The 24,421-nt window shown below is 40.8% G+C and overlaps 1 protein-coding gene across 1 annotated transcript in view; it reads left to right on the forward strand.

Moving 5' to 3' along the window:
- Positions 1-22,337: 22,337 nt before the first annotated feature.
- The window catches only part of LOC308077857 (zinc finger protein RFP-like), a gene marked incomplete at its 3' end in the record, with an annotated part of 22,513 nt that continues 20,429 nt past the window's right edge, over positions 22,338-24,421 (forward strand). Inside the window, exon 1 of the mRNA XM_080418824.1 lies at positions 22,338-22,432. The remainder of the gene's footprint in view (positions 22,433-24,421) is intronic.

Genomic DNA, 24,421 nt, shown 5'->3' on the forward strand with positions numbered 1-24,421 from the left:
TAGTACTTTTTCTACCACTGGGTTCACCTGCCAGTGAGGAGCCCCCACCAGGAGGACGTAGCACCTCTCGCTTACTCCCTGCCAGCTGATAGGTGCCACCCCAGCCCGTAGGAGTACGAGCAATGACAAATAGCAATTGGCCCGCCTTCCCTTCGCCGAACACGGGCCAATTGTGTTTGTGTAGACCAGTGCTTTTCAACCCTTTTCATATCAAGGTCCATTATTTATTCGGTATTTGAGCACCGGACCAACGTTTGATGAGATTTAGCCTCTCAGACCCAATTTCCACTTCCACTGCTTTCCACAGAGAGAACTGACTAACTGTACCGATTAACGCCACCTGCCTGCACCCTACTCTCAAACCTGTATTTTATCAACTAATTAGCTCTACTAGGGCTCCTGTCTTAAAGACAGTACACAGTACAGAACACATTTAAACATACAAGACAACACATGTTTAACAATAATTTAACTCTTGAGAGCTTAAAATGAAGCGTAAAAGGAAGCGTAAAATGAAACCAAGTTGGTTTCATTTCACGCTCTCAAGAGTTAAAGATCTATAAGGGTACATTTCATTTGGTTACCAACTCTCTCATCATTTAGCTGGGGACCAAACTGGAGACTGTAGACGCTTGACAAAGCCGGATGCACCGTGGTGGGGTTCGAACCCCCTGACTCTGCGGTGGTGGGCAGCTACTTAACCGCTGCACCACCCGAGTGCCTTAAAGGGATAATTCACCCCCAAAATGACAACATTTTCTATCGATTAGTCACCCCATGGAGACTTGAATTCATGGATATTTTTAAGCCAATAATTTGATGACCGGCAGCGGTTCCGGTAGGAGACACAAAGAGTCTCCTTTGTGTCTCCTACCGGAACCGCTGCCTACCGGTCCGCTGGTCATCAAATAATTGGCATAGGAATGCGACAAAAACTAAAAAAATATCCATGAATACAATTCTTTCATTTTTGGGGTGAACTATCCCTTTAAAAAGGCAGTACTTTCTATAAGCTTGGAATCGCTCGGATTCCCCATCGATGATGTCACTAGTGGGCAGTTTTCTGAACGGTACCCAGACCTTCTCTGAGACACAGAGGCCCTCATTTATCAATGGAACGTAGAAACCAGCTTAAATTTGAGCCCAGGAATCAGCTTATGACCACGTCCACGTGTGATATATCAAGCAGGTGTACCCTGTCTTTTGCAGCGTAAGAATGGTCGGCTGTTGATAAATGCCCCACCTGTTTTTCAACATGAAGCAGCGGAATACGGCCGAGAAGTGGAACTTCTCCGACATGTGAAGTTATCCCACCAATCATCTCCGTGGATCCCACACAAAGCTACACAGCACACACGCCTATCATATTTGCGGAATGGCACACGCTATTTGCATACACAGGGCACAGAACGATACCTGACACAGACCAATAAGAAAAAAGCACTGCTTAAATGGCTGAATGACTAAGCATCTAACTTGTAATATTGTACATGTTATTATTGTTTTTAATTGCTCGATTTGAATTGCTTGTACACTTGGCAATATCTTACCAATTTCATGACAAATCGTTGATGTATGCCTTTTCAAAATATGTATTTTTCACATGTATTATTTATTAGTTTTATAGCTATACATTTTTGGAGTGAATACATTATATGTTTAGATGCCTGTCAGATGGTCAGAAAATGCTGCACCGCATGTCTACGATGGAGCAAACCGGTCCTACACGCCCTCAGACCAGAAGATTTGAGTGGGCCGTACGCTCAAGTCAAAGTCAGTCAGATTGATAAATGCCGACAATTGCGGTGATCTCGGCGTACGCCCGTTTTTCGGAGTGAGCAAGCTTGATGAATGATGATGTACTCAAAATCTTTTGAAAATAGCCGATCCACCCGCTCACTCGTGATTTGGTGAAATCATGACTGAATGAATTTGGTGAAATCTATGGCAAAAATATTATTTTGGGCAAATGTTCCCCAACCAGAATAGGGATGCTAGGGTTCATGCAAACAGAAGAAAATAAAAGAAAAAAGTTCATTTTATGAGTTAATGAGTTGCCATAATAGCTTTGATTATAGTCATAGTATACCATTGAGTGTGACAGGTTTTAATATCCTGAACCACTTTGCATGTAAACCAAGTCACTTTGTGGCATCCTGTCCGGGTTCTCACAGAATCATTTCAGAAGATCACAGAGCAGAGAGGCCAATCATTAAAATACAAGGCATAAAACACTGATGTAAACAATGCGCCGTCGCTATGACAACGTCCTCAGATGTGGAATGCCTGGTGGGAGAGGGGGAACATTTCTGTGGGTGATAATTCTACTCGATCTCCATGCTCCATGGCCGTGGCTGGTTGGCTGCCACAAAACGCTGCTTTCCATGAGATGAAAATCATTTAATCTAATGACACAGTGACTACTCCACTACTAATACCACGACGACTACTCAGAGGTGTAATGTAGCTAAGTATAATGACTCAAGTACTGTACTTTTGGAATTCCAAATTTTGAGATTATTTTACTTTACTGGAGTATTTCCATTTTTCTATACTTCTACTCCACTACATCTCAGAGGCAAATATTGTGCTCTTATTCCACTACAGTTATTTGAAAACCTTAGTTACTAGTTACTTTGTAGATTGATTATTTTTACAAATCATACATTAACCAATTCAGCCCTATTTAAACGTCGGCTTTTTTAAAATAGCAGATCTACAAGCACACAACGCGTTGTGAGCTTGTAGATCGGCTATCTTCAAATATTTTGTATACATTTTAGACATTTGATAACTTTCTGCATAACGAGTACTTTTACTTTTGGTACTTTAAGTACATTTTGATACCAATACTCTTGTACTTATACTACTTTTACATACTTTAATTTTTAATTCTGGACTTTCTTTTACATACTTTAATTTTTAATTCTGGACTTTTTCTTGTAACAGAGTATTTTTGCAGTGCAGTATTGATAATTTTACTTAAGTAAAACATATTTTACCACCACTGCTACTACTTGAATATCGTTGCTGACGGACTGAAACCTCATAACTCCATATTTCAACTTTTTTAGTTTTGTTTGTAAATTAGTGCTGTGCTTAATCATTCTACTACAGTGCACGCAAAAGAAGCAAAACATTGAGGCCCCCACCTTCACTATATTAACATGCGGCCTGCATGTTAATATCGGAATACTGATATATTATTGATTTCAGCTGTTAGTTCCAAACATGCAAACATGATCCGGGTTTATTACTTCAGTCTATATAGACCGCCGAAGTCTGACGTCATTTACACATCCTTTGTTTGTCTACCTGGTTCGCAGTTTTCCACCCCCGTTCTGAATCCCATAGACGTATTGAATATCGCGTCAAATAAGAATTTTTACCTGATGGTCCAATATTCAATTTATCCCCTGAGCAAGCAGGCAGCCTCTATTAGCTCAATGGTAAAAAATGGTCAGCCCTTGCGTAGAAAAACAGGGTCTAATCTGGGGTAGAAGAGGAAAAAGCTACATAGTGCAGCTTTAACTAATTTAGCTGAGGACCCCCTGGAACCCCCTCAAGGAACCCTGGGGGTCCAAGAAAGGACCCCACCTTGATAACTCACTCCTTTACACAAACACGCTTTCCAGTGTTTAGTTGGCAGCAGTGTTTAGTGTTTGCCTGTAGAGTAACTACTCCTCATGTCACGGAACATGTGAATGGGGTTTTTTATCACCACGTGGTGGTGTTTTTTAACCCATCAAGACCGGGAACGCATCTGTGTCATTTAAGATGTCTTTTTTTTTTTTTTTTTTTTCTCCTAAATTTTTATCCCACGATTTTGTAACCCTATTTTTTACACCCAGTGCCAATTGTCTATGTAATCCTGGGCACTACCTTCCCTCTGCCAACCTAGGGAGGCCAGGGCCGAGCTCATGCCTCCTTCAATGCTTGAGAGCCAACTGACCTTCTTGTCACCTGACAGGGGAGAGTTTCCAGAGTCCTGGTAGGACGTAGCGCGAGGAACACGTTATTCCAACCAGTTCCCTTCCCCTCCATCAGGCGCCTCGGCTGGCCAGGGGGATGCAGTATAGTGACAGTATATTCGAAATAGCCCACATTTTTAACTCTTTGCTTCTGGGGGGTCCCTAGAACAAAATATGTTCAGATGGGGGGGGGGGGTCCGCGGCCAAATAAATATCATTTCGGGAGAAAAAATGTTTTCTGAAAAAACGTACGTTGCTTTATCAGTGGTGCTCAAACTTTTTCATGTCAAGGACCCCCAAAATTAAAGGTATTTTTCAATGGACCCTCATCTCAAAGTATTTTGTTCCAGGGACCCCGAGAAGCAAAGATTTGAGTTAAAAAAAAATCCCTTTACAGTAAACATATATATATTAGCGCGGCACAAAGTGACGCGCTATGAGCTTGTAGATCCGCTATTTTTTATAGCCAACCAATGTAATATCTCAAATCTAAAATGACACAGACGCGTTCCCGGTTGTAAAGGGTTAAAACCATGGTGAGGAAAACAAACAGAAACAGAACAGGCTCAAACCAGATGTGCTGACAGACCGTCCAGCTGCTGTTCAGGCAACCTTCCAGAGAAACCCCTCTCAGAGTTGACAATACAGTTCTTACCCAGACCTCACATTTGTTTCCATGGCTTTCCCCTGGGAAAATTGTCCAAAAATGTTCAATTAATAATGTATACGAGCCTAGCGGGGGAATACCCCCTTGGCCATGGGAGATGATATTGTTGCAGTCGGGCGGAAACCTTGTATGTCCAAAACCATTATTTTATTATTAATATTGAAAATAAAAATTAAAGGTAGGGTAAGTGATATACATATATATTTTGTACTACTATAGTACTAGTACTATATTCTGATAGTAATCATTGCTACAGAGTGTTTGTTCGGTCACACTAAATTACTGAACAAACACTCTAGAGCAATGAGTACTATCAGAATATAGAGCTATTTAACACTTATTTTAACCAAAATAAAATCACATACCCTACATTTAAATAGCAAAAATAGCGATGCGTTGTGAGCTTGTAGATCTACTATTTTTCTCACAACTTTTTGTGAAGCAGGACATATTTTACGAAAACAAGATAAAAAGTTGAAATGTGGAGATACAAGGTTTCTGCCTGAAAACAATGATTATGTCTTTGGCTCTGAGCCACGTACCCTGCAACACTGTAGTAAGTAAGTACACTTGATTTATGAAGTACCTAGGTGCTGTGCAATGAACCACTAATTAAAACAAAAAAGAGCAACATGATGAGAGACGTTTTAATGAGTAATAAAGGTTAATAGTTAATACAACTTAATCTCTCAACACAGATCCTGCTAACAGCAGAACGTGTCAGCACCACTGCCTTGAACATGTAGTGTTGTTGTTAGGAGGAATGAACACACCCGGGAGGAAGTGGACTAAGAAATGGGAGGAGCCAAGCCAAGTTCCTTGACACAAAAAACTAGGTGGCGCCCCAAGAGCCAATTCCCAGATTGAATAAAACCTTAAACTTACTCAAGCAAACAAGATAAAAACTAGTTAACTAAAGCTGTAAAATTGTAATGGAGTAAAAAGTAGAATATTTGCCGCTCTAGTGGAGTAGAGTTTTAAGTATCAAACAATGTAAATACTGAAGGAACTAACAAAAAAACAAAAATAAAAAACTGATCTCAAATACAGTTGCTTGATTAACCCACCCATCTACAAATGTATTGTAAATCAGCAGTTCTCTATTTCGTGCAAGAACCCCCACAATGATGTATTTGGCTGCAGATGTACAAGCTGTGAGCTTGTACATCTGCTATGTTTGAGAACCACTGTTCTAAGAGTAAATAAATAAATAGAATGACACAGATGCTTTCTTAAATGACTTTCCATCTCTGCCTACGACAAGCATTAGCAAGGAGTCTGGCAGCTGCATGTTGGACTAATTGGAGTGGGGAGTGATTCAGGGTGGTGAAAATTACGTTCAAAACAGGATGAGACGAAAGTATGAATGATTTTTTCCAGATCTGGAGCGGTGAGAATGGATTAGATTGTCGTGATGTTACGTATTGTACAGAAACAGGACTGATTGACCTCCTATATGAACTTTGAGTTCATGTGCTGGTCAAAAAAAGACACCTAGGGGTTTTTTCTTAGGCCTGTTTTACATTTGCTGCTAGGTGGAAACTAATTAAGTACATTTACTCAAATACTGTACTTGAGAATACATCGGAGATATTAATACCACTCCATCACATTTCAGAGGCAATTATTGTACTTTATACTCGACAAAAATTATTTGAAAACTTTAGTTACTGGTTACTTACTGTAAATTATTAGTACAACACATACATTAACCACTTCAGCCGCATACTTCGGCTATTGGAAAAAAAAGCCGATCTACAAGCTCACAATGTGCCACGATGCTACGCGTTGTGAGCTTGTAGATTTTTTCATAGATTTGTATATGCATTTTGAAAACTTGTGAAATGGGACATTCTGAATAATGAGTACTTTTACTTTTCTACACTGCGATGTTGATACTTTCACCGTCCTAACCCATCAAAACCGGGAAACCATCCGTTTTTTTATCCCAGATTTTAGCATTGGCTAAACTGCAACTGCAAGCTTGTACATTTGCAATTTATGAACATTTTAGAAAAATGTTGAAAGTGTTTGAAAAACTTTAAATCATTTTGAATTATTTAACACAAATCTTGTCTTCTGGGGGGTCCCTGGTACAAAACATTTTCAGATGGGGGGGTCCGCGGCCATATACATCAATTTGGGGGTCCTTGGCACAAAACATTTTGAGACCTATTGGTTTCAAAATGGAGGGGTACCAGGGGGTCCCCACGGAAATTAGTTAACATATCGTCACAATCATTTTAACCACTTAGCTTTGGCTATTAAAAAAATAGCAGTTATACAAGCTCATTGCACGGCACCGAGTGCTGCGCAATGAGTTTGTAGATCTGCTATTTTTGAAAAATCTTGAAAATGTGCACCTTTATATATATATTTTTAAAGCAAACATTTGTAACTCAAATATTTGCTTCTGGGGGTCCCTGGCACAAAAACATTTTCAGATGGGGGGTCCGCGGCCATATACATCAATTTGGGGGTCCTTGGCACGAAACATTTTGAGAGCTATTGGTTTAAAAGGCATTTGTAGAATGGGCTTCAGGTCTTAATGGGTTAAGTAAAAAGATACTGTGAGTACTTCTTCCATCACTGCTGCTAGTGGACCAACGGACTGCTGAATTATTTCAAGACCTGCAGTATGACAAGGATAGCAGTTTGGTCTGGATTTATCTGAAGGAAAGTTCTGTGACATCCAGTTATTTATGCCTGCTAAGCAGTCTTGCATAACTGAGAACTTCAAGTTGTGAGCTTGTTGTAAATCGGCTATTTTCACTACGTTACCAGTTATTGTGTACAGCTGTTGAGGAACAACAAGAACATGATTGATTAGAAGTTATGACACTAGTCTATTCACACAATCATTTTTACCAGATTTTCTTTCTTTCTTTCTCCGAAAATGAGCAAGCACTCATTTTCGGCAACGCCCTGCACATAGACACGCACGCTCACACACACAAGCTCACAATGCATGGCAATGCGACGCGTTGTGAGTTTGTAGATCAGTCGTTGCTGTCCGGCAGAAACCAGCTAACTCCATTTTGACGCTTTTACATTTCTTTCCATAAATCACGGCCATTGAACACCCTTTACATCTGTGTGTTGGTAAAAAAAACATTGAACCAATGAAAATCATTAAAAAGCGCTTCTGACAAAACCAGCTCACTCATTGGATCCTCAAACTTTCTGCTAAACCAGCTAGCTCTGGTGGAGTTAGCTGGTTTTGCTGACTCCAGGCTCCACCCCCTTTTGACCTCCAACCTCTTTGTGAGCATGGAGGTCCATTCAGTTGTTCTTATCAATGATGAACAAAACCTCCTAACTCCACTTTTTTTCATTTCCTGAAAAATGAACATGTTGGAGTTGACGGACAGCAGAGATCATTTATATATATTCATAATTTTTCAAGTGAAAGTGGTTAAGTGTGTCTGTGGCTTTTACAAATATTGAACCAATGAAAAGTATTAACAAGAGACTAAATAATAATGACATTGGCTCCATTGGAACACAGGTTCTTTTTTTACATTTCCTGAAAAGTAACAGTTTTGCTATACAGTATAAGGTTTCCACCCATATCGTTTTTTTAATTTGACACTAATTCTTACAATAATGAAATGTGACAATCTTTTCAGAATGTCAGTGGTGGAAAAGGTACTCAAATGTTTTACTTAAGTAAAAGTATCAATACTGCAATGTAGAAGTAAAAGTAAAAAGTAGAAGTCCGGAATTCTAAATTTACTTCAGTAAAAGTACGCAAGTATTGGTATCAAAATGTACTTAAAGCACCAAAAGTAAAAGTACAACATTTTTTGAAAATAGCAGATCTACAAGCTCACAACGCGTCGTGTTGTGAGCTTGTAGATCGGCTATTTTCAAATAGCCTAGGTATAAAATAGGACTAAAGTGGTTAATGTATGTTTTATGATGTAATAATTATCTGCAAAGTTCTAGCAACTAAACTTTTCAAATATTTATGGTGGAGTAAAAGTGCAACATTTGCCTCTGAGATGTAGTGGAGTAGAAGCAAAAGTATAGACAATTGGAAATACTCCAGTAAAGTCAAAACTATACTTAAGTACAGTTCTGCGGAATGTTGACGCAAGAATTAACACTTACCACATTAGAAGCTGTGATCCACATTAGCAGTCCATCCAGATCAGATCCACCGCCATGCCTATGTCCACTGGTCAGAGAGAGCATCAAGTTGGTCAACTCGCCATACGAACACCCAAAAACTGTTTAAACTCCATCCGCTCCATACTGTACACGTACCATTGTCAATCCAGAACGTGGGGTAGCCGTTATTTTAATCTACACCGTATCATCCACTAAAGAAAGGGCACTGACATTTATATTCAATGATTTTAAGCATTCATCTAATATGTATAACAGTATAGAAACCATGTAGTTTACATGGCTATATAGAGACAGACAGAGAGATGCTTGCATGCAGGCAGTGTGTTCAAATGGAGGCAGTATAATCAATAGCGATAGGACTAATTACATGAGCTAAACCAGGTCAGCGCGTACAAGACAGGGCTAAATCACAGTTGGTTAATTAGTCTGGGCCATGGGTCTTCAACAGGGGGTCCGGGACCCCTAGGGGGTCCTCAGAGTTGCTACAGGGGGGCTGCCTAATCTTTGTATGATTGGATCTTTTTGTTTTGTTTTTACATTAACCACTTGATCCCTATTCTGGGGGGTATGCATTTGCCAAAAAATTGCAGATCTACAAGCTCACAATGCTTTGCAGGATAAGTACAGAGTCAAAGGTCAAGTTTACAAAGTACTGAGGGTTTAAGCGGTTAAATGTCTGAAAATAGACATTAACATGAAGCCAACATATTGATAGAAATGTTTGAACGCGTCGCATCGCAAGGGGTGAATGTAGGCTATGTTTTATAATATAATAATTTATATCTGCAAAGTAACTAGTAACTAAAGTGGTCAAATAATAGTAATGGAGTACAAGTACAATATTTGCCTCTGAGATGTAGTGGAGTAGAAATATTGGAATTTGGAAATACTCAAGTAAAGTACAAATACCTCAAAATTGTACTTAAGTACTGTACTTGAGTAAATGTACTTAGTTACTTTCCACCACAGACATCAACACGAATCCAACATATACATAGAAAACACAATGTGTAAAGCAATAAAAAACCAGTGCAAAAGGAAGCTGTAAGGGTCCATTTGGTTAGATCTGTACACACTCTCTAGAGTTCCAAATGGACAAATGAACTCTGTGGATGCATCAGTGAGAGCCAGTGTGTCCCTGACTGCTTAATTATGTATTGATGAGATTATACAGGAAATGACCTTCATTCACAGCGGTTCACCGAGCCATTAGTCAACCACTCTGTGTGTGTGTGTGTGTGTGTGTGTGTGTGTGTGTGTGTGTGTGTGTGTGTGTGTGTGTGTGTGTGTGTGTGTGTGTGTGTGTGTGTGTGTGTGTGGGGGGGGGTGGGGGTGGGGGTGTGGGTCGGGGTGGGTGGCTGAGGGGTGATGCAGTACAGCAGTGGTTCTAGAAGTGGAGTCCGGGGACCTCCCGCAGTCCAGGGGGTCCCTAGCTAAGGGCAGGTACACACTGCAGGAGATTTGGTCCGATATTGCTGTCGCCGACCTTTTTTGGCGCTCGCCGACAAAACCTCCCGATCTGACACAGATCGGCCTTTGATCGGCGAGCTAATGCTCGCTGTGTGTGAAAGGCTCCGCGAGACGACATGGCCGCGATTATCCGCTCTGCGACGGCTTTCCGACCGTTTTCAGATAACTACCATGTTAGATATTCAGCTCTGTCTGGGACAGGACAGCAGACAATATCATACACTATGAACGGGGCTGCGACCACCTTGCGAGGAGATGCACGCTACAGCCAATGAGAGCACATTACAGCCACCGTGGCTATGGAAGGTCGGTGGACCTGACCACAACAAACAGATCCCCCACATAGTTACCACCCAGTCCTGTATTAAGTTAAACATTATTATAAAACAAAATGAGAGTGAGCAAGCGTGCTCAAAGGGGGGCTGTTTATTTGAGACTATTGCACAGAGATAGAGAGAGAGAGAGAGAAAGACACAGAGAGCGAGCGGTGTGTGTGTGTGTGTGTGTGTGTGTGTGTGTGTGTCGTAGTCTGTGAGTGTTGCCAGATTTTGCGAGAGAAATAAGCAACCAAGTTTGTGAAAACAAGCCCAATAAAAGCGACTATGAGCACTTTAAGCCTATATACAAATATATTGGATACTTGAAAATAGACGATCTACAAGCTCACGTTGTAGATAGGCTATTTTTAAAGAAGACATTTGGTGGGGGTTGTGGAGTATTTTCCAAATCCACACAGGAAATCCACACAGGATCCACACAAATTAAAACTGAACTAAAAAGGCAATGCAAAGAACAATAGACCGCCGAAGTCTGACGTCATTTACACATCCTTTGTTTGTCTACCTGGTTCGCAGTTTTCCACCCCCGTTCTGAATCCCATAGACGTATTTAATATCGCGTCAAATAAGAACTGTGTTCCAAAAATAAACAAATGACCCCGGCGGGTTGACTCTTATGGATATGAAGCATCAACTGACGGTGAGAAAACGCTAATGTTACTTCCGCCAAATTAGTTACATTTTCGCCAGAAACAGACTGTATCAAATATAAGTGACTGACTATCATAAACTATACAGAACCTCCTCCCTGACAATAACGCCGACACGCGGTGTTTATTTTTGGACCACAATTCTTATATGAGACGATTCTAAGATGACCCAATGTTATTCTCCATAGAGAAATTACTTCCGCAAACCTGGGGATGAACGAGTGACGTCAGGACTTCGGTGCTCTATTGACTCCAGACAAAAAAAGCTGAAGCCATGGCACTTATTGACAATGTAAAAAAAACTAAAAACTAAGAGAAATATATATATATATATATATATATATATATATATATATATATATATATATATATATATATATATATATATATATATATATTTCTCTTAGTTTTTATATATATATATATATATATATAATTATATATATATATATATATATATATTTATATATATTTATATATTTCTGTATTGAAATACTTATTAATATGTATTGAAATGTCTATTAACATGTATTGAAATGCTTATTAACATGTCATGTATTCTTTGTAAACCCTGAATAATTACAATAAAGTATATTAAAATTTGGTTCCATTTGTACACTCTCAGAGTTATGATGGTCGTGGAAATTGAAAAACTGAGAACCACTACACTAAATGGAACAGAGCCTTCATTAGTGTCATTGGTAATACCTGTGAAGGAAGTGATAATGGCTGCTGTGCATAGAGCCTATGGTAGACCACAGAGGTCGATAACGTTCACGATAACTTCCACATCCGACCCTGTTTACACTTAATACTGTGTTGCTTTGATGAGAACAATACGGATCCTTAGTTTGTTTGTCTGGAAAGCTGGCGTTTGTGTTGAGCTTTGTCCTTGTCCTGAATCTGAAACGGAATCAAATCACAACAGTGTGTTTGGCTGCAGTTTTAGTGAAGAAAAAAAACAACGATTGCTCAGGCCAGAAGTAGGGTACTAAGATTATTTTCACTTAAGTAAGCAATTCCACAATGTGTTGCAAAGTACAAGGCCTATATTCAAAATATTACTTGAGTAAATGTATTGGCATAAAACAATATACTTAAGTTTATGAAGTTTTTTTTTTAAGTTAGTGAAAGTTCTTTGAAAATAGTTCACAAGCTTGCATGTAGGTCGGCTATTTAACACTTAAATAGTTAATATATCTGCATAATCTGAGATATAGTGCAGTAAAAGAAGCAGAAGTAAAATAATGGAAAGACTTGAGCAAAGTAAAAGTACCTCAACATTGCACTGAAGTACAGTACTTGAGTAAAAAGCACTTCAGGCAAAGGAATTCTGGAAGAACTACACTCTTAATTCAATGGAGGGGAAATAAAATACGACCACTGAGCTATCTTGGAATTAAAAACTATTGTTGCTGCTTTTCCATAATAATTGAAACCTTGAATGTCCTACCTAAACGGTCTCTTTTCAGGAAATGGAAAAAAAGAACTGTGTTCAAATGTAGTTATTATTTAGTCACAACAAGCTCTGGTTAATACTTTTCATTGGTTCAATATTTTTTCTTACAAACACACTTTGACTAAATTGACTTTCGCAGCAGATGAGGTATGAGAATTGCAGTGGTGTAAAGTAACTAAGTACATTTACTTACATCAAGTACATCAAGGTTGACTGAGCTTTGTGTGGCCTGATGTTTTTTCCCCCTCTACAGCAAACCTCTGTCAAAAATAGCCGATCTGGAGATTGGCTGTTTTTGGCAAATGCTCCCTCCAGAATTTGGATGCTTGTGTTGCAAGTGGTTAAGCATGATGTTGGCTCAAGTAAATATATGTCAAATTGAGGAGTGTCCTTTGTAAACACAGACATAATTCATAAAATAGAATATGCTACTTGTTTTGCACAGTGTCATTTAATCTAAACCCAATAAGAGGGATAGATCAATCAATCTGCTGGTGCTGAAATTAAATATAAATATATATATATTTAAATGATGTTGCTCATCGCACAAATCACCAGGATAAAGTAACCGTGGATAAACATGTCCTTGTCCTTTCCTAGACATACTGTACATTCTCATCTACACACACACACGTTATAAACAGATTTTTTATATTGTTTTTCTGTTTTTATACTTATTATATAATATTTTACAAACGGAAATTTCAGACATCACAGGGTAAGAAAACTATAAAGTATTCCTTTAGGGCGCGCTCCCACCGCACTTTTATTTTACCTCTGGGGCGGAATCTGACAATGCTTTGTCAATGCAAATGCGTGGATTCACACAAGAGCGGATCTTTCCGCATGTCGCGCAGACCTTGCGTTTATCTGCTCTACACGACTTGCCCATTTGAAGCATATTTCTGCTGGAGGCAGGAGCTGATTTTCCCACTCTGTCCAATCGGGTGAGTGGAAGGCGGACCGTCCCAAGACTCAGGAAGCAACATGGTGCTCAAGGCAGAAGGCGGTGCGGGCTACGGGGAGGGTCCTGAAAGTGAGTGAAAGGTGCGTCACTTCCGTTTTTTAGAATCCGCTGGCTGCAGAAAACTGTGGCCGTGCACAACCTGCGTTTAACAGCAGCCAACCATGTTTTGGTGGGAGCGCGCCCTTAAGTATATTTTGGCGCCAATACTTTTGCACTTTTACTCACGTAACATTTGGAAAACAGCTCCTCTTATTTCTACTCCAGAGTATTTCTACAATGTGGTACTGCTACTTTTACTTAAAAGCTCACTGTGTAACGTTTTTAATGAATAAAATGTAATTTTATCCAATCTGTGTGGTAGAGTATGTTAATACAATATAACTGAGAGAGTCTCTCCTATACACTGATCTGACACAAATTGTGACGAACTGAATCTTGACCATCAGGTCAAGATTCAGTTTATCCCCTGAGCAAGCAGGCAGGCTCATTAGCCAAATGGTAGAAATGTCAGCGCTTAAGCAGGAAACCGCAGGTTCAAATCCGGGGTAGAAGAGGAAAGTTACATAGTGCTTTAAGCACATGCTGTGACATCATTGTCATCCACATTCCTCTCCTATTAGGCCAGTAACAGCTCCATCTGAACGATTGCTGCGTTATTTTCATTAGATGCACTTTACAGTCAATGTTAGCAGAGCTGTGTGTAGCCACAGTCTGTCAAACACGGTACATGTGTGGGAAATGGACTCACACAGTGTCTGGTCAGTGGCATTACGCACTGCTGTGGAATCCTGGCCACGGTGATACCATCACTAACCCCCCTTGAGCTTGTTAATCCTAACTAATCTACTTTAAAATCAAGAACATCTATCATTCTGTCCACGTTGTCTCCTCAGAGGGTTGACCAATCGATCTGATCTTGCACATGGACATTGTGGCATATGCCGGGAGCAAGGAAGTCGATTTTCCACTCTCCCCAAATTCTAAGCTACTGTAACTATGGCCAATTGAATGCCCATGTTCAGATTCATTGGTCAACCCACTAAGTAGAGAAATGCATGTGAATGGGTCAGGAATGGACAGAGTCTTTTAAAGGAACATTTTCAACCTTCATATAATTGGCCCTTTCTAATACTTATTGGATGTCAACGTTTCTGTCTACTGGCGATGGCGATTCCAATCTAGTCAAAAATACAGTTGTTCTCTCCGTGAAAGTTAGAATGCTGAAATAGAAGCCATTGTTCTTGCATCATCCGTCCGTCCGTCCGTCCGTCCGTCCGTCCGTCCGTCCGTCCGTCCGTCCATCTTCATCTGCTCATCCGGAGAGAGTTCCGGACTTAACCTTCCTCTGGTCACATTAGCTACTTCCAAGTAGCTTGCAAGGCCAGCGTGGAACGCAGATGACTGAGCTTCTCCTCCTATCCCTAAGAGTCTTGATCTTTTGGTCATGACCCCACACTTCATGACCATTAGGTAGGAACTAATACTGACCGGTATTTGAGAGCTTTGCCTTCATGGGCACATGAGCTCTCTTTTTGTTAAAACAGCAGTAGGCCTACGGTGCCGCTCCATTAATTCTCCAGCTGAACTCCTGCTCCATCGTCCCCTACACTGAACAAGACCCCGAGATACTTGAACTCCTTTCACCTGGGGTCAGATCTCCCCTGAAAATCTATATGTATTTGGTTGCGGACTCCCATCTGAAAATGTTTTGTACCAGGGACCCCCAGAAGAGAAGATTTGTGTAAAAAATAAAAATTATCGATTTTTCAAACATTTTCAAAAATAGCAGATGTACAAGCCCGCAGCATGGCATGAAGTGACACGCTATGAGCTTGTCGATCTGCTATTGTTGAAGAGCCAACACAACAATCTAAAATGACACAGATCCCGGTTCTAATGGTTAATTTGGCCAGCTGATTTGGCCAGCTCACAACGCATTGCGATGTGATGTGCTGTGCAAATTATGGGAATCTTTGGAATACATTGTGAAAGGGGCCATTCGTAATGAGAATGTTTACTTATGGGTACAATTATGAACACAGGCCTTTTAATTGTAACAAAGCATGTCTAGCCTACATTGTGGCATTGCTACTTAAAAACCGGAGCACTTTCTTAGGCTATTGTGGATATAAATGGCAGACAAGAAACACTTCCAGGTTGTTTAGTCTGAAGAACACAGCTGGCATCATGCTCTGGTCTTTGAGTGATATAATGAGCACAGGTCAAAGGTGACAAGAAGGTTTAGTCTTATGAACACATGATGTCATTAAAAGTGTGTCTGATTCATGGACTCCTTACTGTTGTGTCACGCCTGACTCTCTTTCCCTGTGTGCATGCGTGTGTGTGTGTGTGTGTGTGTGTGTGTGTGTGTGTGTGTGTGTGTGTGTGTGTGTGTGTGTGTGTGTGTGTGTGTGTGTGTGTGTCTGTGTGTGTGTGTGTGTGTGTGTGTGTGTGTGTGTGTGTGTGTGTGTGTGTGTGTGTGTGTGTGTGTGTGTGTGTGTGTGTGTGTGTCTTTTCCTGGCAAAGCTACAAACACAATCTGCATGTTGACTGTTGAGTCACTGAGATCTGTTCCCTGCTCTTATACTAACACTACTGTATGTAAAGTTGGGCTCAGATTACTGGCCCAACCAGTTACAAAAATAGCCGATCTACAAGCTCACAACGTGTCACAAAGCAACACACTTTGCCCACATATTGTGAGCTTGTAGCTATATTTTTGGCATCCGTTTTACCAAGAATAGAGGGTTTAAGTGGTTAACCCATTAAGACCTGATGCCGATTCTGAAAACCACTGTTCTAAACTACTGTCCTAAATCCTAAGAGTTTTCTGAAAAACCTATGTTGCTATATAGCTAAAATCTAAAATGAAACAGATGCTTTAATGGGTTAAACATGCACACACACACACACACCAAGATTTACAAAATAATGGGGCATCACACACTATTACAGGATTATATTAAGATAATCGGGCTTGCTAGAGCAACCCAAACGCAGCATGTCAACGTGCTTTGATCACATGCAGAATCAGATGTAAACTAGAAAATGTGCTCCGCTGAGCACCGGTCTTCGCCAGGTCAGGTAAGTTATTGTGGGCCAGCAATGTTCGGAATTCGCCAATCAGGATGGAATATGAAAAGTCGGACGGATCCGTCTTGATCACTTGACTTGAATATAGAGATAATGTATACCGATTTGTGTAATGTTTGAACACAATTTGTAGGAGTAATATATATATATATTTTGTGCAAAAATCGGCCTCCTGTTGGCGCTATAATAGGGCACAGAGCACGTGAGCGGAGCGGGTGGAAATGCCGCACGGCGCTCCAGGGGACTGGTTTCACGCTCGCTATTCGCTCACGTTGACTCCCCCCTCGCTCCGCTCCCCGTCGCTCACGTTGATTTGCGCACCTCTCGCTCCATGCTCCGCTCAAACCGGGTCGCTCAACAGTAAAAAAAAAAACAAAGAAAAAGAAAGTCTAAATTCGAATGAAATCTCGGTGCGCTGTGCACTGCTGGATGTCTGTGTCCGTGCGACCGGGCATGCTCAAACATTCAGTGCGCGCCCCCTGCCGGGGCGGCTTGGAGCGGCAAGCGGTCCTCGCTCTGAGTAGCGCTCCAACCTTTTTATAAACCAGCTCCGCACTCACGCCAAAATCGCGTCGCTCCGCTCCTCGCTCCGCTCCTCGCTCCGCTCCTTTGGCAGATGTGGAAAATGCAGGGCAAAGGTTTTTCCTTGGCCTCTAGAGTGCACATACAAAGCTTTACACAGAGCTGTGCAGTTATAGGTAAAAAACACTGTTATAGCGCCACCATGAGGCTGATTTGAACATTTTCAAGTGACATTTCTTCCTCGACCTAGTGGGAATGTGCATGCAAAATGTCACGCTGTGTTCATGATTTGAGGGATTTCGTTTAAAATGGAACACGTTTGGTTTAATGACTATAAAGATACAGTTTATCGGTTTGCGTGATGTTTGGACAAAATATGTAGGAGTATGTGAAAAGATGGTTGCTTGAAAACCAAAGCTGCAACCATTTGTGATCATATTTTAGGTTTTTTTAGGCTATGTGATGTAATGTAATTGTATTTCACCGTTTGTCTGTTTTCTGATGTTATTGTTTTCTGTTTTTATGTTTTGTGTGAGGACTGCGGATGAAAATTAGCATCTTTGCTAAATCCGGTGTATTTACGTTCATGTGACGTTCATTAATATGCTCTGTCCTGTCTAAATAAACAAATAAAGTAAAGTAAAGTAAAAAGTACTGTCAAAAAATGTGTTTTGGAAAAATCTGCCTCCTGGTGGCACTATGCAGGCCCATGTGAAAGATTTGGGGCAGAGGTTCTGCTCTGGCATCCAGGGAGTGTGTGTGCACTGTTTCGCTGCGATCAAGCCAACGGTGTCGGAGATTAAGTGTTCACAGACGGACACAAACACACACACACACACACACACACACGGACGGACGGACGGACGGACGGACGGACGGACGGACGGACACTCGGACGGGCGGACGGACGGACGGGCGGGAGGGCGGACGGACGGACGGACGGGCGGGAGGGCGGACGGACGGACGGACGGACGGACACACACACACACACGGACGGATGGACGGACGGACAGGGTGCAGAACATAGTCTCGGCCATGGCGGAGACAACAACACTGTTGACTGTCTCTCTCTGTCCACTATTCAGAGACACTGGCCCTCATTTATCAACGCGGTGCAGCCCAAATAATGGGCGTACGGCGAGATCACCGCACCTTTCGGCATTTATCAATATATCCTGACGTGGGCTTCATCCTACCATACGCTGAGATCTCACGTCTGGTCGAGACCAGTTGTTGACGTTGGCTGCGCCCGTTTATTCCATTCTAGACCTGCGGAGCAGCATTGTCTGACTGTCTGACAGGCATCTGGACACATAATCCACTCCTAAATGTATATCTACACTAATAAATAATCCCTGTGAAAATATAACATTTTATAAAGTAATTTAAACAAACTGCTTTAACAGTCATTCAGTTGCATTGGCTATTTTAAAATAGCAGATCTGCAAGCTCAAAAACGGGTCGCATCGCGACGCGTTGTGAGCTTGTAGATCTGCTATTTTCAAAATATACGAGCGCTTTTGCGTCGGGACTCGGGAGTCCCGCGGTCGGGACTACCGACGATCTTTTCATGGACAGTGAGGTGTACAAACTTACAGTAGCTTGTCCTATGTTATGGAGTTATGTCATAGAGAGTTTTGAAGTCTACAACCTGGCTGGGTTAAGGATATAAACCCGACGCTCCAATCTCTTATTAACGGGACGGACCGAAACCACTGCCGTCTCACGGGGAATATCCTACATGACTGCTTGTGCACTGCTCGGTATGGGTTAAATAAATTAATATACAAACGTATTCCATTCATGGCGATGTGATTGGTATCATAATATGTCATTCATGTAGGCTACAAGCCTACGTGACAAAGATTGTACCGCTACGGTACGATTACAATACATGAAAAACACAGCTGGGCGGGCGTGTGTGTGTGTGTGTGTGTGTGTGTGTGTGTGTGAGTGTGTGAGTGAGAGAGAGAGAGAGAGAGAGGGGGGGGGGGGGGGGGGCGTGTGCGTGTGTGGCGAGGCAGGCGGGGGAAACTCTTTCTCATTGGCTTTTGATGTCTTTGGTCGTATTCTGGTCCTTCTTCATGTCGTAAAATCGGGGCGTTTTGAGAATATTTAAGGGCGTGTTATTTAAATGACGCTAGGTTCCAGCCGTGACATTTATCAAGCCTGGGACCAAATGTAGGCTCGGATCAGCTGTGTAGGATTCGTTGATAAATGTGACTTCGACGTTGGTGTACGGCCGAATATATGGAAAAATATAAGCCGGTTTATAAGCTGCGTTGATAAATGAGGGCCAGCTTTCTCTACAAAACAGTTTCTGAGTAGTGAGTACCAATAGACTTAGGTATGCAATATGATGGAATCATATAGTGCCATTCAAAACATTTGTATTGAGATGCTGTGCCACTTTTCAAATGATATCAACCCACCTCTAACCAACATGCAGCACATACAGTATGTCTGGGATATTATTTATTTATCTCTGAATCTTTATTTGAGATATGTACAGTGCTACTCACATATTTGATTTGTACATTTAATCATTTCAAGAAAACAATTAGGCTATCCATAAATCCAAATTGCTCAACCACTTAAACCTTGGGGTCCCCCAAGGCTATATACCTGGTCTGATGGTATTTCCTCTACACCATATATCTTTGTAAGAAACAAAACAATCTACAAGCCGGGCTATTCTCACCAAAGGTTGGCCGCAGCATAGGGCGGCTAGGGTTCATGTGGTTAACCCATTAAGACCGGGAAAGTAATTTTAGATTGTAACCACTTTAAACATTATCTTATACTTTGGCTATTCAAAAATAGCAGATATACAAGCTCATAGTGCGGCACAGAGTGCCGCGCTATGAGCTTGTAGATCTGCTATTTTTTCTTAAATCATGATTTTTTTTTGCAAATCTTATATTTTTTTAAAGCGAACATTTTTAACTCAAATCTTTGCTTCATGGGGGTCCCTGGAACTAAATATTTTGAGATTCGGGTCTGTGGCCAAATACACATCATTTTGGGGGTCCTTGGTATGAAAAAGTTTGAGAACCACTGATTATAGCATTTGAAGTTTTTTCAAAAAACTGTTAGGATTTCGAAGACATTTGTAGAATCCATTTGTAGAATCACCATAATATAAGCAAAGGTTTGAGTAACAAATGTTTGCTATAAAAATATATATATTCAAAGATTTCCACAAATGTTCAAGATTTTTCAAAAATAACAGATCTAAGCTCATAGCGCGGCACTCGGTGCCGCGCAATGAGCTTGTAGATCAGCTATTTTTGAATAGCCAAAGAAATAAAAAAATTACACCCATTCTTTCCCGGTCTAAAGGGGTTAACTTGGTTTTCACTTTCATCTCTTCACAGAGTTGACGGTGTGAGATTCTCACACACATACCTGCATTCCTACATGTCAGGTCAGTGTTGCGGCAGTAAATTTACATGTCAAATAGTGTTATTAAGACCATTCTTTACGACTCCCCTCATAAAGCGATAACAACCCAGGTGCCCAAATCGTAAATTATCTTCACTTCAACAGTACTTTTAACTCTAAACATTATTGATTTTTTTACTACGTCGTTAAGTAAACGCTAAATACCTAATTTACTATCACTCAACAAGCTCAGCTTTGGATCACAATGGAAATAATTTTGTGTTATCCTTTTAGCCTTAATGTCTGTACCACATGCTGTTTACATGTTTTACTAATAAAGTATTCAATCAATCAATCAAAGCTGGAAAACTTGTTTTAAGTAGCTTGGAAAGATTGAAAGTAAACACATTAGGGGCATTATTTTTATTTGATTTATAGCATGTGATGTGGTTCTCAAATATTTTCATGTCAAGGACCCCCAAGTTGATATTTATATAGGGCCACGGACCCCGATTTGAAGAGATTTTGTGCCGAGGACCCCCGTTACATTTGTGTTGTTAAAGAGTTTCAAGATTCCATGTTTCTAAAAACTTTTCAGGATTTTACTTTTTTTTTGTGGAAAACAGCAAAACTACAAGCTCACAACGTGTCGCATTGCGACACGTTGAGAGCTTGTAGATCTATTGTTTTCAAATAGCCAAAATATAAACTAAGTAGTTAAATCTTATCCCTAGAACGAGATGCCCAAACTCCACTTAGAGAACCAGTGATTCTATCCACAAGTTTCCAGCGGAGAGTGGGCGTCAGTTCCGGTTGTAGGCTATACATATGCGGTGCCTCTGCCGGATATGTCCCCTATCAGGCCTGTGCGTATAGGGCCTGTGCCCCAGTAAATTCCCGCGGAAACAGGTGGATAGGTGAATGGTTTACCTCTTGTATCTAGTTAAGCTGTGATCTTTAAAGGTAGGGTAAGTGATTTTCTTTGGTTAAAATAAGTGTTATATAGCTCTATATTCTGATAGTACCGATTGCTATAGAGTGTTTGTTCAGTAACAGGAGTCTCCATGTCTCTCCAGCTCTTTATTAAACAGAAAATGCAAAAAATTAAGCTGATAAATGGGTACTCTCTCCTGATTGGCTGACATTTTGTCACCTACCTGAAAATGTATTTTCTGTTTATTAAAGAGCTGGAGAGACAGGGAGACCCCTGTGAGCGAACAAACACTCTATAGCAATGATTACTATCACAACATAGTGCTTTAAAAAACTTTAGTTTAGTTTTCACCTAAAAATATCACTTAAGTTGTCCTGTAGGAGAGGAATGTTGTCATCTCCACCCATCTGACCTTATCTTTCAGAAGACAAGCATCAATGGACGTAGGAAGCACCTTTTACACTCAGTAAACTGGAACAGGAGTTGAGTCTGTACTTTGACCACTTTTTTCCATCTACACCAAATCTCTTTGCCAAAAAAATGACGATCTACAAGCTCACAACGTCGTTTTGAGCTTGTAGATCGGCTATTTTTGGATAATGAATGTAGACTGTAAATGCTGGGGTTCAATTGGTTACGTATACATTCTGAGTTGTTCTTCCACCACTGCTGGTGGCAGTAAAGGGTTAACAGCTACTGTACAGCACAAGGAGGAGTTCCTCAGTGACGCAATAGTGAAATGAAAGAACACAGTGAAACTAGTTCGGTGGCAGCGAACAACACAACCTACAAAACCTTCTTTCAACACAGCGTTTTACACAAATACTGACAACTTAAACACTGGTAAGTACAGTATAATGATTTACTCATTAACAGAGAATAAAAGTTGCATAAAACGTATCTAGATATGATCTTCCCCTATTTTCATATTCAATTCCCCAGTCCAATCGTTGGTGAAAAAAAACGTGTTTCCATGAAGAACAGAATAATGTGTGTAAACATTGATGTCTCTGCCAGACCGGACGGCTGAAGGTCGGAGACTACTGGCTCGTGTGTGTGTGTGTGTGTGTGTGTGTGTGTGTGTGTGTGTGTGTGTGTGTGTGTGTGTGTGTGTGTGTGTGTGTGTGTGTGTGTGTGTGTGTGTGTGTGTGTGTGTGTGTGTGTGTGTGTGTGTGTGTGTGTGTGTGTGTGTGTGTGTGTGCCTGTGTGTGTGCCTGTGTGTGTGTGTGTGTGTTTGAGTAGCTCAGCATGTAGAAATGCATGTAGAAACGCCTCATCAGAGACTCACTGGGTTAAAACGACACAAACTAATCAACCCTGTAAAAAACCTGAGGAGTTTATGTGTATGAAACATGACAGACCTCTGGAGCTGTTCTGTAAGACTGACCGCATGTGTGTTTGTCAGTTCTGTAACATCAAATTACAGTTACATCAAATTGTATCTCTGGAAGAGGCATACAAAGAAGGTTGAGCTGGAAAAGACAGAGGCTGAAGTTCAGCAGATGATCCAGGAGAGACAACGGAAGATTCAGGAGGTTCAACACTCAGTAGAGCTCGTAAGAAAGATGCAGACAGAGAGATAGCAGACAGTGTGCAGATCTTCACTTCTCTGATCAGCTGTATTGAGAGAAGCCAGGCTGAGCTCATTGATGTGATTGAAGAGAAGCAGAAAACAACAGAGAAACAGGCTGAAGGCTTCATTAAAGATCTGCAACAGGAAATCGCTCAGTTGGAGAAGAGAAGCTCTGAGCTGAAGCAGCTCTCACACACTGAAGACCACCTCCACCTCCTCCAGAACTTCACATCCATCAACATCCCTCCACCCATCAAGGATTGGACAAAGGTCAATGTCCATCAGTCTTCATATGTGGGGAGTCTGGGGACTGTGAGGAAAGCTGTGGCTCAGTTGGAGAAGACACCCAGTCAAGAGATGAAGAAGCTGTGTGATGCTGAGCTGAGGAGGATCCAGCAATATGCTATGGATGTAACTCTGGACTCTGATACAGCAAATCCCTGGCTCATCCTGTCTGCGGATGGAAAACAAGTGAGTTGTAGAACATAAAGAACAATCTCCGTTCGTAGGCCTACAGGTTTACAGTATATGTCAGTCAACTGTCATTTCAAATGAATCCATTGTACAGTTTTTCCTAACTCATAATTTTATGTCTAAATTGCAGCCAAATACTTTTCTTTTCTAAAAAAAACAAAACAAAACAAATGTTAAGTATTTAGCTTAAAGTATGTTCCTGTCTGTGAGACTGTAGAATTGTCTATATTTCTTTCTTGGTACAAGGACTTGATTATGTTTTATTTTACGGGGTTCAGGTTTAAGTTAAACTCGCAACGTGACACGTTGTGACCTGTAGCTATTTTCGGAGAGATTTGGTGTAGAGGAAAAAAAGAGGGCAAGTACAGTGCCAACTCAGGTCTGGGCATAGAAGGTATAAGTTCTTCTGATTTGGGGGTTTTGGGGTACAATGTGTTTTCACATTGATGAATATATATTTTGGTGTTCATATTATGTGGAATTGTGCCGGCATTTTTTGCATATCTGGGAATTGCTAGTGTGGAAGAGTTTGATGTTTGAAACAATTGTTAAAATATTGTTATCTGGTGGTTTTACAATAAATGTTCATGGGGACATTATCCAGTGTGTAGACATTATTTCTGTCTTTCACCTGTTCTTCACCTGTTCTGCATTGGACATGTATTTTATTGTTTGGATGTGCAGTAGAAGTTTTATATACGTATTCATTACATTGTCACTGTTGGGCAGAAATCTTGTGATTTTTATGTTTTAAAAAAAGAAAGAAAATTAATGCCCTATGCTTC

Source organism: Gymnoscopelus braueri (genome assembly GCF_963280865.1).
Source record: "Gymnoscopelus braueri genome assembly, chromosome: 22".
Classification (NCBI taxonomy): domain Eukaryota; kingdom Metazoa; phylum Chordata; class Actinopteri; order Myctophiformes; family Myctophidae; genus Gymnoscopelus; species Gymnoscopelus braueri.